This window comes from Acipenser ruthenus, chromosome 19, assembly GCF_902713425.1.
Source record: "Acipenser ruthenus chromosome 19, fAciRut3.2 maternal haplotype, whole genome shotgun sequence".
In the NCBI taxonomy this organism is placed as follows: domain Eukaryota; kingdom Metazoa; phylum Chordata; class Actinopteri; order Acipenseriformes; family Acipenseridae; genus Acipenser; species Acipenser ruthenus.
This window is the reverse complement of record NC_081207.1, coordinates 32,411,763-32,426,454: the sequence shown is the minus strand read 5'-3', so window position 1 is coordinate 32,426,454 and position 14,692 is coordinate 32,411,763. Positions and strand designations below refer to the sequence as shown.

Here is a 14,692-nt window from a genome sequence, read left to right as displayed (position 1 = left end):
CATTCATATGTAATATTTATATAAATAAATTACACACACATTTCCCCAACATCTTGCTTCAGATTCAGCCCCGAGTAAAACACGCACTCACACTGTGTAATAGTTCTGATCTATAGTGATGTTGGTTCACCTTTAAAGGCTCTCAGACTTCTTGATATACAAGTAATGATTGTTTGACTTCCAAATGATGGTTCTTGCAATAAAGTGCCACAGCGCGGGTCTTTTTTCATGAAGGTGTTTTGCGTCGGGGTGATTGATTACAGTGTTGGTATTGAAGGGGTCTGCCAGGTTATCCGTGCTGGTTCATGTGCAGTACTGTTATCTTTGCCATTTTCTTTCCTTGGCTTGGAATGTAAAGATGTTCTCTCTGCAGTGCGAGGCACCTTCATTACTCCAGTATTGTTTGCTGCTAGGAGTTATCCTTGTACCCGAGTGCGAATTCCATTGTGTGTTTGCACTTGTTCATCTGTTGTTGCAGTTTTCAATATCGGGGTTTCAGTCATCTTTTGGCTTGTTATTAGGTACAAATCTTAACTTGAACAAAATCGGGTATATTATGATATCCTCAGAAATGAGCAGCTGCTCTCTCTCTTTCTCTCTCTCTCTCTCTCTCTCATATATATATATATATATATATATATATATATATATATATATATATATATATATAGTCTAGCAAACTTAAGTATTGTGGACAGTTGAACTGTGCGTTTTAGTTTCTTTTGTTTTTAGATCATGTTTTTCTTTTCTCCTTTTTCTTTTGTTCAAATAAATATCTTCCTCTGTATCATCTTGCATACTCTAGCTGTACTTTTTGGAGGGTTTAAGAACTTTTTGCAAACTATGTATTTTTTGTGAATATATCAATAAATTTTTCATTTAAATGTTGCAGCCCTGTGGATTTCATTATGTTAAAATGCATTTGTCTCTCGATATGAAATGGTAATGTCAAAAAAGCACGTGGTGATTATTCAGCTCTGCATGCAGTCGGGGTTCAGTTCCCATTGGGGTGGAATCATCAAGGTCCGTGGTCTGCATCTCAGACTGTCTCCAGTGAATCTGCTTGAGCGTTGCTGGGATCCAATTGACTCTGGTTGAACATTGCTGGGATGCAATTGAAGAGATTGCAGGTAAAAAGAACAGGCATGGAAAACCGGGCTGTTGAAACTGGGGAGAGTGGAGGAAGATCCTGTTGAAACTGGGGAGAGTGGAGGAAGATCATCTTTCAGGACTTGTGTAAGAAGCTCATACATGCTGTCACACCAATTCTGAAGTGCACTGAGTCAGCGAGTCCCTATTTAGGGGCAAGACGTTTCGTTCATTTTTATTTTGGACTCTAATGTTTTTTTGTTAAATTTTATTTCATCTAGGCGATCTACTTTAGAAACAAAAACAAACTAGATATTTGCCCCTTGACTGCCCTGCCTATACTTAGTCACTTCCATATAATGTGACCCCTTGTTTGCATGTTTTATATTTTGCATATTGTGGTACATTTTGATATGTTCAATAAAGTGAGACAAAGGAGATTGTACTTGGGAACTAAATATAAAAAATGGACTGTATACAGTAATACAGATTCAGTATACATTGTAAAATGACAGGAGTCGGAGCAGGATACAGACTGCATAACTGACTTGTGGCTGTCAATACAAACAATTACTTCCACTTCTCCCAAGACATGCAATCACAGTCGATAATGATGGGGGCTGGGGGTGTATTTATTTAAGTTTGATTACATGGTTTTGTGACTTGGTTCTGTATAACAGAGATGGAAATAAGACTCATATTGCATAGCAGTTTCACCCATTCCACGTTTAAATACGAGCTTCATTAGCCACAATGTTTAGGTAACTAGCTCAGGTGTGTCTTATATAAATTGCTATGCAATTGGGGAGGGGGTGTCTTCTTTCCGTCCTTGCAATCATAGCAAAATATGGACTGGATCAAACTGCTATGCAGGGGGAGTCTTATTTCTTATCCTGGCATAGTAACATTGCATTCAAACAGGTAGGCTACACCTCCCTGTACCTCCACAGCATAGTCCAGTCTCCCGGCAAGTATCTAGTCTAGTGAAAATTCTAGCGCGCAACTTCCATCACGTTCTCAATAAACAATAGAGTCTGCCAGATTAAGACACACACAGACTGTTTCTTTGGCACAAGGCAAAATAAAGTTTTCCGTTGTTTGTTCACCGCGCTTAGTCTTATTTCCGCGTTTCGAGTGCATCTGTAAGACAAATTCAGAGAAGCAGACAGTAGTGTACACCGCAGCGGGAAGTGCAACACGCACGGCTCTCCAGGGCTGCATCTCTCAACAAGGAATGAACTCTCACTCTCTCTCACGCTGACACTGTAGCGGACCTCTGTTCACAGAACAATTCCGGATGATAGAAGGACTTTTCAATCGCAAGCAAAACCAGATCTCCGCGGCACTTCTCTGTATTGCGAATTCAACAGCCGATACACAGGTGAGCTCTGAGTTTCACATTAGAACTCTCAATGTTTGTGTCTCCCTGTTTTTTTTTTTTTTTACCTGATCGAAAACATTGTTTGCGGATTTGTTGAGACACGTAGCCAGTGTTTTGTTTGTAATTCGTTTCAATATAAAGAGTCTGGTTTTTTTCATAAAAGAGGAAGTCTAAAACAAGCGATGTAATCCCAAAACGTACTGTTTGTTTTTTTGCGTGATGGTAAGTGCAGTTTTTGTTAACACGGTGAAATGGAAGTTCATGCTGATACATGCGGTTTTTATAGCTACATTATTGAGTTCCGCCTGCCCGTGTTACCGCAATACTGAGCTGCTCGCATGACTTCTGGTTAAGATAATAAACTTGTGCCTGTACCCTTTTTAAACAAATATTTATTGGCATTAACTTTTGATGAAACAAGTTTAAGTACAGAGTTTTCTCGTGGTCATTTTTATTGGTAAATCGCAATTGACTTTACTGTGCGGGCGGCAGAGAGCCCTGGCGGATAAATTGAACTGGTTGTAATTTGTGAATACGTGCTGTGTATAGTTTAAAGCATGTAATTCGATACCTGTACTGTATATGTTTCTCTTAAAAAACCACTTATCTAAACGCTGTGTTTTTATAAGTTGATTATGCAATTGTACAGTGAGTAGAGATTACAAATAAAACGCAAAACATCACCGCAATAATTTACATGTTATAATGAAAATAATATTGTATTTATTTCCACGTATTGACTGATCGCTTTGGTACTAGCACACGGTGAACTCTCTGTGTTTGGGAAACCAAGACCCAAGAAAAGCGTCCCTTAGTGTCTGATGTCTGGTTTTAAATGAATGTAGCTTTTTTACGAGCATCGATGGAACCAGGGGTACCACAGTGCAGTCTAAATGCCAAGTCATTTTATTTATTTAATTTTTTTGTTTTGTTTTAATTTGGAAACAAATTACAATAAAAATAGTGACATGTTAATCCTTTCACCCAAGAAACAGAAGAGCCTGTGTCCTCACTTATAGCTTTTATTTCTAAAACTCAGTCTGCTGCAGTACTGTATTATTATTATTATTATTATTATTATTATTATTATTATTATTATTATTATTATTATTGCTTCTTTTAGAGTAAACAGAGAAGTCTGCAAACTTTGTCTGGTACAAAAGCTTAATAAGTGTGGCTCTTTGAGGCCCCTGTTTTCAGAACCCTGGTCCTGGAGAGCCACAGTCCTGCAGGTTTTCTGGGTATCTTTTAAAATATTAATGGCAAAAGACCTGGAAAAAATGTTAGTGTTGACCAATTCAGAAAACAATTGGTTCAGTTAAGTAATTGAGAACTGGGATGGAATGAAAAAGCAGAAGACCCTATGGCTTACCAGGACCAGGGTCGAACACTCCTGCTGAAGAGCAATCTGGTGATGTTGTGATCTGACACACATTAAATCAAAGAGGCAAACCTGCTTTGAAAAAACATCTGTCTGCACTGACCTGCAGACAGCAGTGTGTGCGAGGTATTCCTCCGTATTCTGTGTGATTAGATCAGTAATCCCCCGCTGAAGGGAGGGTTCTCCTCTCTGTCTGGTGGGATAGAGAGTGGAGATCCCATTTAATCAGACAGAGCAGCTGGTGCAGGCAGTGGTTCTCTGCAGTGCAGTCAAGCCCAGGCAGCTTCTGGTACCACCTTGGAAACACAACACATGTGAAGCACATACTTCACAAGGGCGGGGTTAGGGAAGGTGCGGGACTGTAATCTGTCCTGAAACACAACGTGGAAAAATAGCCATTGTGTTATTTTGTAACATTTCCAGTTTAGTGCTCTAGACTCGGACACTGTTTGTACATGTAGGGTAGTTTAGTGCTCTAGACTCGGGCACTGTTTGTACATGTAGGGTAGTTTAGTGCTCTAGACTCAGGCACTGTTTGTACATGTAGGGTAGTTTAGTGCTCTAGACTCAGGCACTGTTTGTACATGTAGGGTAGTTTAGTGCTCTAGACTCAGGCACTGTTTGTACATGTAGGGTAGTTTAGTGCTCTAGACTCAGGCACTGTTTGTACATGTAGGGTAGTTTAGTGCTCTAGACTCAGGCACTGTCTGTACATGTAGGGTAGTTTAGTGCTCTAGACTCGGGCACTGTTTGTACATGTAGGGTAGTTTAGTGCTCTAGACTCGGGCACTGTTTGTACATGTAGGGTAGTTTAGTGCTCTAGACTCAGGCACTGTTTGTACATGTAGGGTAGTTTAGTGCTCTAGACTCAGGCACTGTTTGTACATGTAGGGTAGTTTAGTGCTCTAGACTCAGGCACTGTTTGTACATGTAGGGTAGTTTAGTGCTCTGGACTCTGTCTTTTCGTGTTTGTGTGTAGCATTAACTCAAAATGAAAGCAAGGCCCAGCTGCACTGTCCAGCACTCTGCAGGCAGGTTGTCTCTTTGCTCAGTTATTTTGCTGTTTCGTTGATAACAATCTGTTCACAATGTTAAACTGAGTGGAGCTGATTTTCAGTGAGTCCAAAATGTCACTGATGGTAAAGCATACTGTGTTCATATATTATGGCTTCTGAATTCTGTTGTGAATGCTCACTGTTTCTAGTTACGTCACTTGTCTGTGGTTTCACTTCGAGTCAGAACACATTAAAACACTGGTTTACACTTAAAATACTTGTTTGAAAGTGTTTAGTCTCTGTTCCCTCTACCCCTCTTTCTCTATTTATTACTCTAAAGACTTATTGTTGGATGGGATTTTGTAATATATTCTACTGTCAACTGAGGGGGATCAACTCTTAATTCTTAACAACTATTATTTTTTTTAGATGTTCCTAACCACATATTTCATCTCGCTGAATCACGCCTGATCCTTTTGGACAAAAAAACAAAACAAATCAAACAATAAAAAGTAAACTTGGCTCGCAGTGTTTCAGGAGGGAGGGAGAGGCGCCACAGTGGGTTGACGCACTGGCCTTGCATATTGTCTCTGAAAGCTGGCTCGCTTCTCCTCAAGTAACAAGCCATTTGCCGAGGAGATTTTGCTTTTAACCTGATCCCATGGTTTCTAAAAGCAGGAAGCTATTGAAGCGAATGGGTACAGTTTATATGGGCACTGTTTTCATTCAGCTGCCGACCTCCGAAAATCCCTACTCACTGATTCTCACCTGCACCCTCCCGCACTCCCTCACTCCCTGATTCTCACCTGCACCCTCCCTCACTCCCTCACTCCCTGATTCTCACCTGCACCCTCCCTCACTCCCTCACTCCCTGATTCTCACCTGCACCCTCCCTCACTCCCTCACTCCCTGATTCTCACCTGCACCCTCCCTCACTCCCTGATTCTCACCTGCACCCTCCCTCACTCCCTCACTCACTGATTCTCACCTGCACCCTCCCTCACTCCCTCACTCACTGATTCTCACCTGCACCCTCCCTCACTCCCTCACTCCCTGATTCTCACCTGCACCATCCCTCACTCCCTCACTCCCTGATTCTCACCTGCACACTCCCTCACTCCCTGATTCTCACCTGCACCCTCCCTCACTCCCTGATTCTCACCTGCACCCTCCCTCACTCCCTCACTCCCTGATTCTCACCTGCACCCTCCCTCACTCCCTCACTCCCTGATTCTCACCTGCACCCTCCCTCACTCCCTGATTCTCACCTGCACCCTCCCTCACTCACTGATTCTCACCTGCACCCTCCCTCACTCCCTCACTCCCTGATTCTCTCCTGCACCCTCCCTCACTCCCTCACTCCCTGATTCTCACCTGCACCCTCCCTCACTCCCTGATTCTCACCTGCACCCTCCCTCACTCCCTCACTCCCTGATTCTCACCTGCACCCTCCCTAACTCACTCTATCTCTCTCTCACCCTCACTCTCTCACTGACTCACTCTCACCCTCACTCACTCACTCTCTCTCTCACCCTCACTCACTCTCTCTCTCTTACACTCACTCTCTCATCCTTTCACCTTCTCTCTCTTTCACTCACACACACTCACTCACTCACTACTGCATACCAATAACTATAACATAACTATAACTAACATAAAATAACTGTTTGATCCACACTGCCCCACCCCATTGATCCATACTTCTATGATGATACGATGCATCTTGTAAATAGAGCATCATGAGTCATCGATACACAATGAACCGTTCCACCCCTAGTCTTGATGTCATAAAATGCTCTGCCCACTGCGCTCTGTGCAATCAGATGGAGTAACTTTACATTTTTTATACAGAAATGTCCATCTGATTATGGCAATTGGCAATTATCCACATGACTAATGCACTCTTGCATAATGCAGCCATCTACTAAAACAACCTTTAATGACTTTTCTACAAAAAGATTGATTTGTAATTTGCCGTCACCGGTTGATTGTCCAATTATTTGCTTAGTTGATTCTTGTAGGGATGTTTCCAATCCAAATAAAGTGGATGAATCAAAACACTCCATATAATGTGTTAAAAGGGTTAGGTGTTGTGCCGTATGCAGTGCTGTGCTGTTGCATTATTTCTGCTCACTCTTAAGAGCTCAGTAAGCACGCCCCTGTGTTCATTGCTGCAGTAGGAGGTTATAAACGACCTCTTCGAATGCTGTTCCAGCTTTGGGTGGACGGGGTGGAGAGGCATGGTTTTCGCAGTTCTGGTCTGTGCTTCTGTTTGTTCTGGATTTGGAGCTTATTTTGCTTTTATCTCTGTGGGTTTCAAGGTTTTGAAAGCCGGTTAACGTTTGATGGAAATCAAGCTCAGTTCTTAACCCAGGCCAGACTGTCGGCCCTTTTACTTCCTTTGAGCCCAGACTGGAGGAACATTAGTCTGTTAAAATTCCCTAAATGCGCACCTTGCTTGGTCTCCCTTCACCTGCAGCAGCTGGCATTAAGATGGGCTTGACTGAACATAGGTAACAAGTTTCCTGTCTCCTCCCTGAAGGACTCATTAAAACCCCTCCAGCCTCTGCTACAGTTATTTTTGTGGATTAGTTAATTAGAAAGCCAGGGTAATTCAATAATATAGCATTGAAAATGAATCTTCGGGGGGCGGGGGTAAACCTGGGGGAGATCAGACTGAGCTGGCAAGCGGTGTTGCAGTGATCTCGCAGTTGTTTGAACCCGGACGGAGTGCGTGATGCTCTCCAGACTCCATCACTGCGGAAGGGAATCAGATGGTGATGAAGGAGTTTGTGCATCGCTGGATCTAATAATAGGCCTTTTCAGCATTCGATTGCACAGCGATGTATCTCCATTATAAAGTAAAGATGAGCATGCAGAACTTCACTGTATATTTCCTACTATTATAGACAATGAGGCCAACAGAGAACGTTACACAGGGTTCAACAGGAACACAGTGAAGCATTGTAGTCTTTCCTGATGTTACAAAGCCAGCACCCTCTCTTTGTAGGAGTCATTCATTTATATCTCGTAAATCGAAGCAGTAACTGTTTACCTCAGTGATCAGTTTTATCTTTTTTTTTATCTAAGCTCTTGCTTTGTAAATGACGATGCATTTCCTCACTGAGAGCGGGTCACTTTTGTGCAGTTAAAGTAAAAAAGGGGAAGTGATCTCTTTTATAAGGGGGTGGTGTTTGGGTTTACAGAATGGAGCGTGATATCAGCAGTAGCTGGTGGGGGGTACTGTACTGTACAGGTTCCTCTGTGCATGGGACCTGGGACATGCGTTACCACAGAATCAGGGAGCAGTGCAGATGGGTATCTTTGTCAATGAGGGAGGAATGTCGTGGGATTGCTGATTGATATCCAGCAGTGTCTGAGGCAGGCCTCGCTGTTTGCATGATTGAGAATGAGGAACGGATTGTGTGCTGCTCAGGAAGTGCACTGCCTCTGATCTGGGTCCTGCAACATAACAGGGCGGCAGCTTCAGTGTGAAAATGAGAAATGCTGAAATAACTAAAAAAAAGAATCCATGAATACAAAAATAAAGAAAGGCTCGGGCAGCTGACAAAGTATCGCAGCAGCCCCTGGGTACCACTGTTCAGTGGGCATTATTTTGTTATTTAAGTTAAAGAATGTAAATGCAGTGTGTTCTTCTTCTTTTTTTTTTTTTTTTTTTTTTTTTTTTTTTTATAATCAGAAATTGCTGAAATGAGTTAGCGTTGCAATAATCACGCCCCCTTCATGTTGAATCAGGAGCACAACTTGAATGATCTCTGTAGCCAGTGCTTGATTTTAAATGTAATCTGTGCATGGAAGACATCCCGATGCTGTGACACCTGACCCACGTTTGCTTTACCAGACAAACAAGAGACATTCCATTTGCCAAATATAAGGACAAGACCAGTGCAATGAGAATGTGATTCTGTGCAGCAGTCTGTACTCTACTCTGTGGTCTCTGTGGCACAGACTGCGTTGTCTTCCTTAGATTAAGCATGAATTTCAAAGCAGTACTTTTATTATTCTGTGTGTTCCAGCTACGACTATGAAACTTGCGTTCTGCACGTTGCAGGCATGGTGGAGTTACACGTCCTATAGAGTTCTATTGCGTGTTGTGTGCGTTGCAGGCATGGTGGTGTTACACGTCCTATAGAGTTCTATTGCGTGTTGTGTGCGTTGCAGGCATGGTGGTGTTACACGTCTATAGAGTTCTATTGCGTGTTCCAAAGGGAGCAGCACAAGGTCTGAGTTGGTTTTAGTATTAAACTGCTGAGGAAAGCAGCTGTGACTTTCAGATGTGGTCAGCTGGGAGCTGAATAAACACAAAGGTCATACGTTATCCAAGGACTCTTTCTTTACAGTACATTAACACCCTGCCATAGTAAAGAGGCTGATAAAGTCCATCAGAACAGTAACAAAGCCAGGTTTTGAATACAGTGTAAATGCCATCGTTTGGACCATGTTTCGCCCGCCTATTAGAAGTGTGTGATGGGTCTGCTGCAGTTTCACCTACACTAGAGTGGGGTTCTGTTCCTCTGGCAATGAAACCACTGAGATTTCTCCATATTTTCTACTGCAGTATAATGTTATAAGTAACGCCTGGTAGGAGTGTATATAGGTGCTGTATTTAGCTGTCAGTTACAGTACAGCCTCTGTATTCATTAGGAACGAGGCTCGGAGGCACCTTGTGAAGCTGGTTATTAAACATTCAGCTGTGTGAGTCCAGTGCTGTTTTGGTGACAGTGTATTGATGTTGAAATCCTGGGAAAACATGCTGGAGTCTAAGCCAGCTTTTATTGCATGGCCATTCATTTGAGCTAATTTGCTCTGTCTATATAATCACTTGCTTTATTGTCTCCTCATTGCCCAATGTACTGTACACTACGCGATACACACGTTTTACTGTTTGTGCTTCATCTGTAAAGTTTATGGCGTCAAATTTGAGTCGTAAAAATAAAAAAAAGCAGTGTGCTCCTCAGAAAGGAGTTTACAGTGTTTGATCTTAAATATTACATTAATATTGCAGCCGTTTAAAGTGATTAGAATGGGTGGTGTAATTGTGTTCACTGTCTTTGTCAAAGCTTGCTGTACAGGTGACCCGCTGGCCCTGCAGTGGGATGCAGTGAGGCTTCTCTGGTGCTGGACCAGCCCAGCCCGCCTTGTGTGTGCAGTGGAAATGAGGTACATGTGGCTCCTATACAACCCTGTGCATTGCAGGACATCTCACTCTTTCAAGGGCTTGGTGTTGCAGAATCGAAACAGGATGAGCACTCCTAAGTTCCGACAGCGTTTTGATTCTTAGCACCAAAATGACGGCTCCTGTCATTTCCAGGAAAATCTGCATGTAATGGACAATATTGACCTTATCACCCTATATCAGGGGTTGCCAAAGTTGGCCATTCCACTCCTGAGCTTTGTTCCAACCCTGTTCAACTGTATGTTGTTTAATTGAACCATCCAGACCTGCAGCAGTTCATTCTAGAATTAAAGATAGAGTGGAGTGACCCTCCAGGACTGGGACTGGACCCCCCTGCCCTATATTCAGATTCAATAATCCTGGGAAAAGTCACATGATTGGGGCCATGTAGAACAGGGAGTGTCCATCAGACACTGATGCTGTTCCATGGTTAACCATTTCCTCTTCAAGGTAACACAAAACAAATAAAATCAGTGCCGTGTTGCATTTATAAAAGGCACATTTTGTGATTTGAACTCGTGTCATTACTCCATACCGCAGCGTTGCATGGACAGTAATAATTACCAGCTGGCTGAAGAGGATGAAATATTAGGAAAAGCTTGAAATGGGCTTTTGCTTAATAGTCCGCTTAGTTGGTTAATTTCCAAAATGCATTCTCTTTGTGAACTGTCAGTCTGCCGCCCACTGTGAAGTCAGCAGCACTTCAGTTTGTCACATGTGTGGCTCTTGAACCAAATCGCTGGTAAGCCTGAGCCATTGAATGGGGTTGGGGCGGGGGGGGGAGAAGCACATTTTATTGTGCTGCGACTCAAGGACGTTGCGTCGCGCTAATGACGGACCTGGAGAGCATCAGCACCATTGATTCCGTGCTATCTACTGGAGTGGACCGAGGTGCCGTCACTGAATATTTGCACAAGGTGGGGGGGTTCCCGAACTGTGAGTGCCGCTCTGGCTTTGATATTTTGTTATTAACGAGAACAGCTACACATCTGGTTCTAGGGCATGTTTGCAGGTATTCGGTGGGGAGAGGGTGTATGAGAGCAGGTTTGCTGCCGCTAGATCTGGAGTGTGATACAATGCTCTTTGTTCAGTGTCTGTCTTGGCAATTCTGTGTTCTGGTATCTGGCATCTACAGAGAGTGGGGGGGTCGGTCGCTTTACTGAAAAAAAAGTGGACAAGCAGGGAGAGGCCGAATTAAAAAAGAAAAACATGAATGACAGTCTTGACTCCTTTTAGTGTGACGCAGGTGATAAAAAAAAAAAAAAACACCCACGAAATCCACGTGAGGGAGACCATGCTGTCCTGGTTCCTGGCTCAATTGAAGTGGAACACGGAGGCCCGTGGACCTGGGGGTTTGCCTCTCTCACCAATTTCTCTTCATTCTGCTTTTAAGATTTTTGTAGTTTGTGGTTATTTTATTTAGTTGTATTTTTTGTAGTGTCCTGGTTAACTTTAACACATATCCGAGGGTGGAGAAGCTTGTATGATGTTTGCTGCATGCTGGCAATGAGAAGTTGCATGAATAATTTGACATGCCTTGTGAACAAATTCCTGTTTGCTGTATCCCATGAAAGCAGGGCTTTGCATAGCCTATTGCATTTTTCTATTGACACATACAAGGACCACAAATATCTGAATGCATGGTCTTTGTAAATTGATTTTTTTAAACGTGTATAACATCCACCAAACTGGAAATAATATCCATAACATGACTGGATGAATATGAAAGTATTTCTCTATTACGGGGGGGGGACGGGGGGGCTGTGTGTTGCTCAAAGCCTCTGTATTGGTGAGCTAAGCTCCAGCAGGTAGTAACACTTAAGTATCATTCCTTTGTTAGCACCTTGCTGGCCCCTCAGTGTGATCTAGGCTAAGCAGTAATGTGTAAAGAAGCTGCAGGTTGCTGTATTTTGAAACACTACACTTGTGCAGAGCTCCCCTCGCTGAGTGTTGCTAGGGAAATGGCTCTCAATTGTGGTAAATGTCACAGCGCTTTGCATTCGCAGTGCTTGCAGAAGAGGGGTGGTGCAGTGTAACGGTGTCTCACTGTCAGGCTTGTCTGCAGAAGCCACATCCCCCAGGTAAGAGATCGGATATGGGTAGCTTCCTTTTGTGAAGGGATCGGTGAGAGAAGCTTGAAAAGAACAGCCGCAGAAGTGAAACTGTTTTGAAGCAGGTCTATGGAAAATGTCCCCTGCACTTGCTTTAAAAGTTGCCTTGTGTTGCATCACCCTTTTAAGATGCATGTGTGGGCTCGTTTGTAGGGGCCATTCAATGCAGAAAGTGAATGAAATTCTGTTTCCAGTGTGCTGGTTAAAGTTTGACAGGTGGTGTAACACACACACACACACACAGAGTGCTCTATTTTTCACTGTTTTCGTTTATGTATGTATAGTTTGTACTGCATGCATGTAACATATCAAGTGAAAGGCCACACAATGGTAGAGATGAGAATATATAAAAAAAAAAAAAAAAAAAAAAAAAGTTTTTCCAAAATAATCATGTTTGTTCACTGCTATATATATTGTAATCATAGATGACTCAAAAAACAAAACAAAAAAAACACTGCACCACTGAACCTCAATATGAAATGAACATGGGGGGGGGGGGGAGCTGAGCTTCTAAGCTTTCCAACGATACCACCCCTTTCAGTCTAGCTGCCACAATGACGGAGCAATAGACTCAAACAGAAACCTAAGCTGTGAACTCTGTCACATGATGAGAGGCTTAATTCAGGCGATCGTAGTTCCAGTTCGGAGTACCGCATACACACACCGAATATGTCATTGGAAAGCCCCAAGTCTGTACTTTAAAACAAGCCAGTAGGTGGGTGGCTTTTGCGGTGACTGAGTAATATGCTCGTAACCTTCGGTGCGCTGGAACCCCAAAATGAATGGGGCTGAGTTTGAAGAGTTAAAGCGAAAGTCACCGCTTGCAAAACAACACCTAGATAGACTTAATATCGTACTTTTTTTTCTCAAAACTGTTTACTTAATGCAGTGTACTGAGTTTCTATAATCCTTAAAGATAGCGGCCGAGAATCACGTACGGGAGAATAAAGTCTCGCGGCACTTAAAATATCCAGCACTACTTTATTTATTTATTTATTTATTTATTTATTTATTTATTTAGAGATTGTTGTAGCGTTTCAGGCATTCTAAGTTGGGTGAAAAAATATAGTAGCTTGGTGTCTTAAAATACCTCTGCGGGATTTTCCTGCACTGAAAGTTGCAGATATGCGAGAGCAACCTGGAAAATGCGTGATTCCCGTGATCCCGCGCTGAAATTCTAGAAGCATCCAAGAGTCCAGCAAGTCCGAGAGATTTGATTACATTTTGAAAATTCAAAATCGTCTTCAGCCTTCTTCCTTTGACCACTGAAGCCACAATCTTTGCATATTTGTTGCCTTATTTTAATCTTCTATTATATTCTGATCTTCCTTTGACTTGTCCTTGAGACAGCTCGGATCCTTTTCAGTACAGTAAATGCTGTCTGGTTTATAATTCACAAAGCAGCTGAACTCGTGATTAGCTTGCAGGGACCTCTTGCAATCTCAGGAATCAGTGCAATCCGGGGCATGCGATCTTAACGCCAGGGACACCTGCTGTGCTGAACAGTTTGGGGATTGTGCCTGTGATGTTGATTTGCTCTACTGCCCAGACGAGGTAGACCGCTAAACGTATTTCACTTGCGACCCAGGCCTCAAAGCTTGGCCTACTGCCTGTACACATTGATTCAGCCTGCTAAGGGGAGGGTGATGATGATGATGTAATCTGTGATGTCGTGGGTCTCTGAGTGTTCCATGGAAAACCTCTTTTTCTCTCTCTTGGCTGTGGGGCGTGGTGGGCGTGTCTGAGCAGTGATGTCACAGCAGCTGGGCAAAGCACACCACTAACAATACTGTCCAACTGCAAACCCTCAGTTAGTTCACATAGCAGAATGAGTTTGCTGAATTATTTATTACTCATGCATGAGATGAATTATAAAAACAATGTTCTCCTGGACAAGTGGCAACAAGTCAAAGTGAACTGCGCATTAATACCAGTCATATGGGTCCAATAGTCTTGGACAATGAGCTGCGCCATTCACCCCTCCCTCCCTGCGCCATTTTCATTCAAAAGATAAAATAAAAGTTTTTACAAAAATAAACACAGTTGCTCACCGAGCGAAATAAAACAGGCAAACAAAACAAACCCTGAACACAAAACAAAATAGCCGATACAGGTCAGGCTGGGCAAACGCTGTCACTGATCCTGTATGATTTTTAATTTCCTTTCTCCTCTCGCTCTCCCGTACTCTCCTCTGTACTCCCACCTCCAACTGAGATCACTGCAGGTTTATATTCCGTGGCCGAGGGGTTTGACTTGCTAGTAATTATTCTATTACCCCTCGGCCACCATCTGCACGAGTTTATTAATTACGTGTGACTGCCGGCTAGTTTAACAACGCACTAGCCGACAGCCACACATTACAACGAGGTTTTACACTTACCCTGGCAGAGGACGAGCGGCCTAATCTCGCCTCTGCCAGAAACAAAACAATAACAAAACGCATGGCTTTCGTCGTCATTAAATACAAACACAAGTCATAATACAGGGACGGAGGGGTACCCCGTTCTACATAAATAAATAATAATGTACAGGGCTACC

The 14,692-nt window shown here is 42.9% G+C and overlaps 1 protein-coding gene across 7 annotated transcripts in view; it reads left to right on the top strand.

Moving 5' to 3' along the window:
• The first annotated feature begins 1,923 nt into the window (after window positions 1–1,923).
• Window positions 1,924–14,692, top strand: part of adcy7 (adenylate cyclase 7) — a 45,670-nt gene continuing 32,901 nt past the window's right edge. For 3 of the 7 annotated variants that reach the window (XM_058992905.1, XM_058992904.1, XM_058992903.1), the window contains exon 1: window positions 1,925–2,470. The gene's annotated coding sequence lies outside the window, so the exon portion shown is untranslated. Of the gene's footprint in view, window positions 2,471–2,567; window positions 2,693–14,692 lie in introns of those variants that run through there. The other 4 variants (XM_058992902.1, XM_058992898.1, XM_058992901.1 and 1 more) reach the window with 3 other exon arrangements.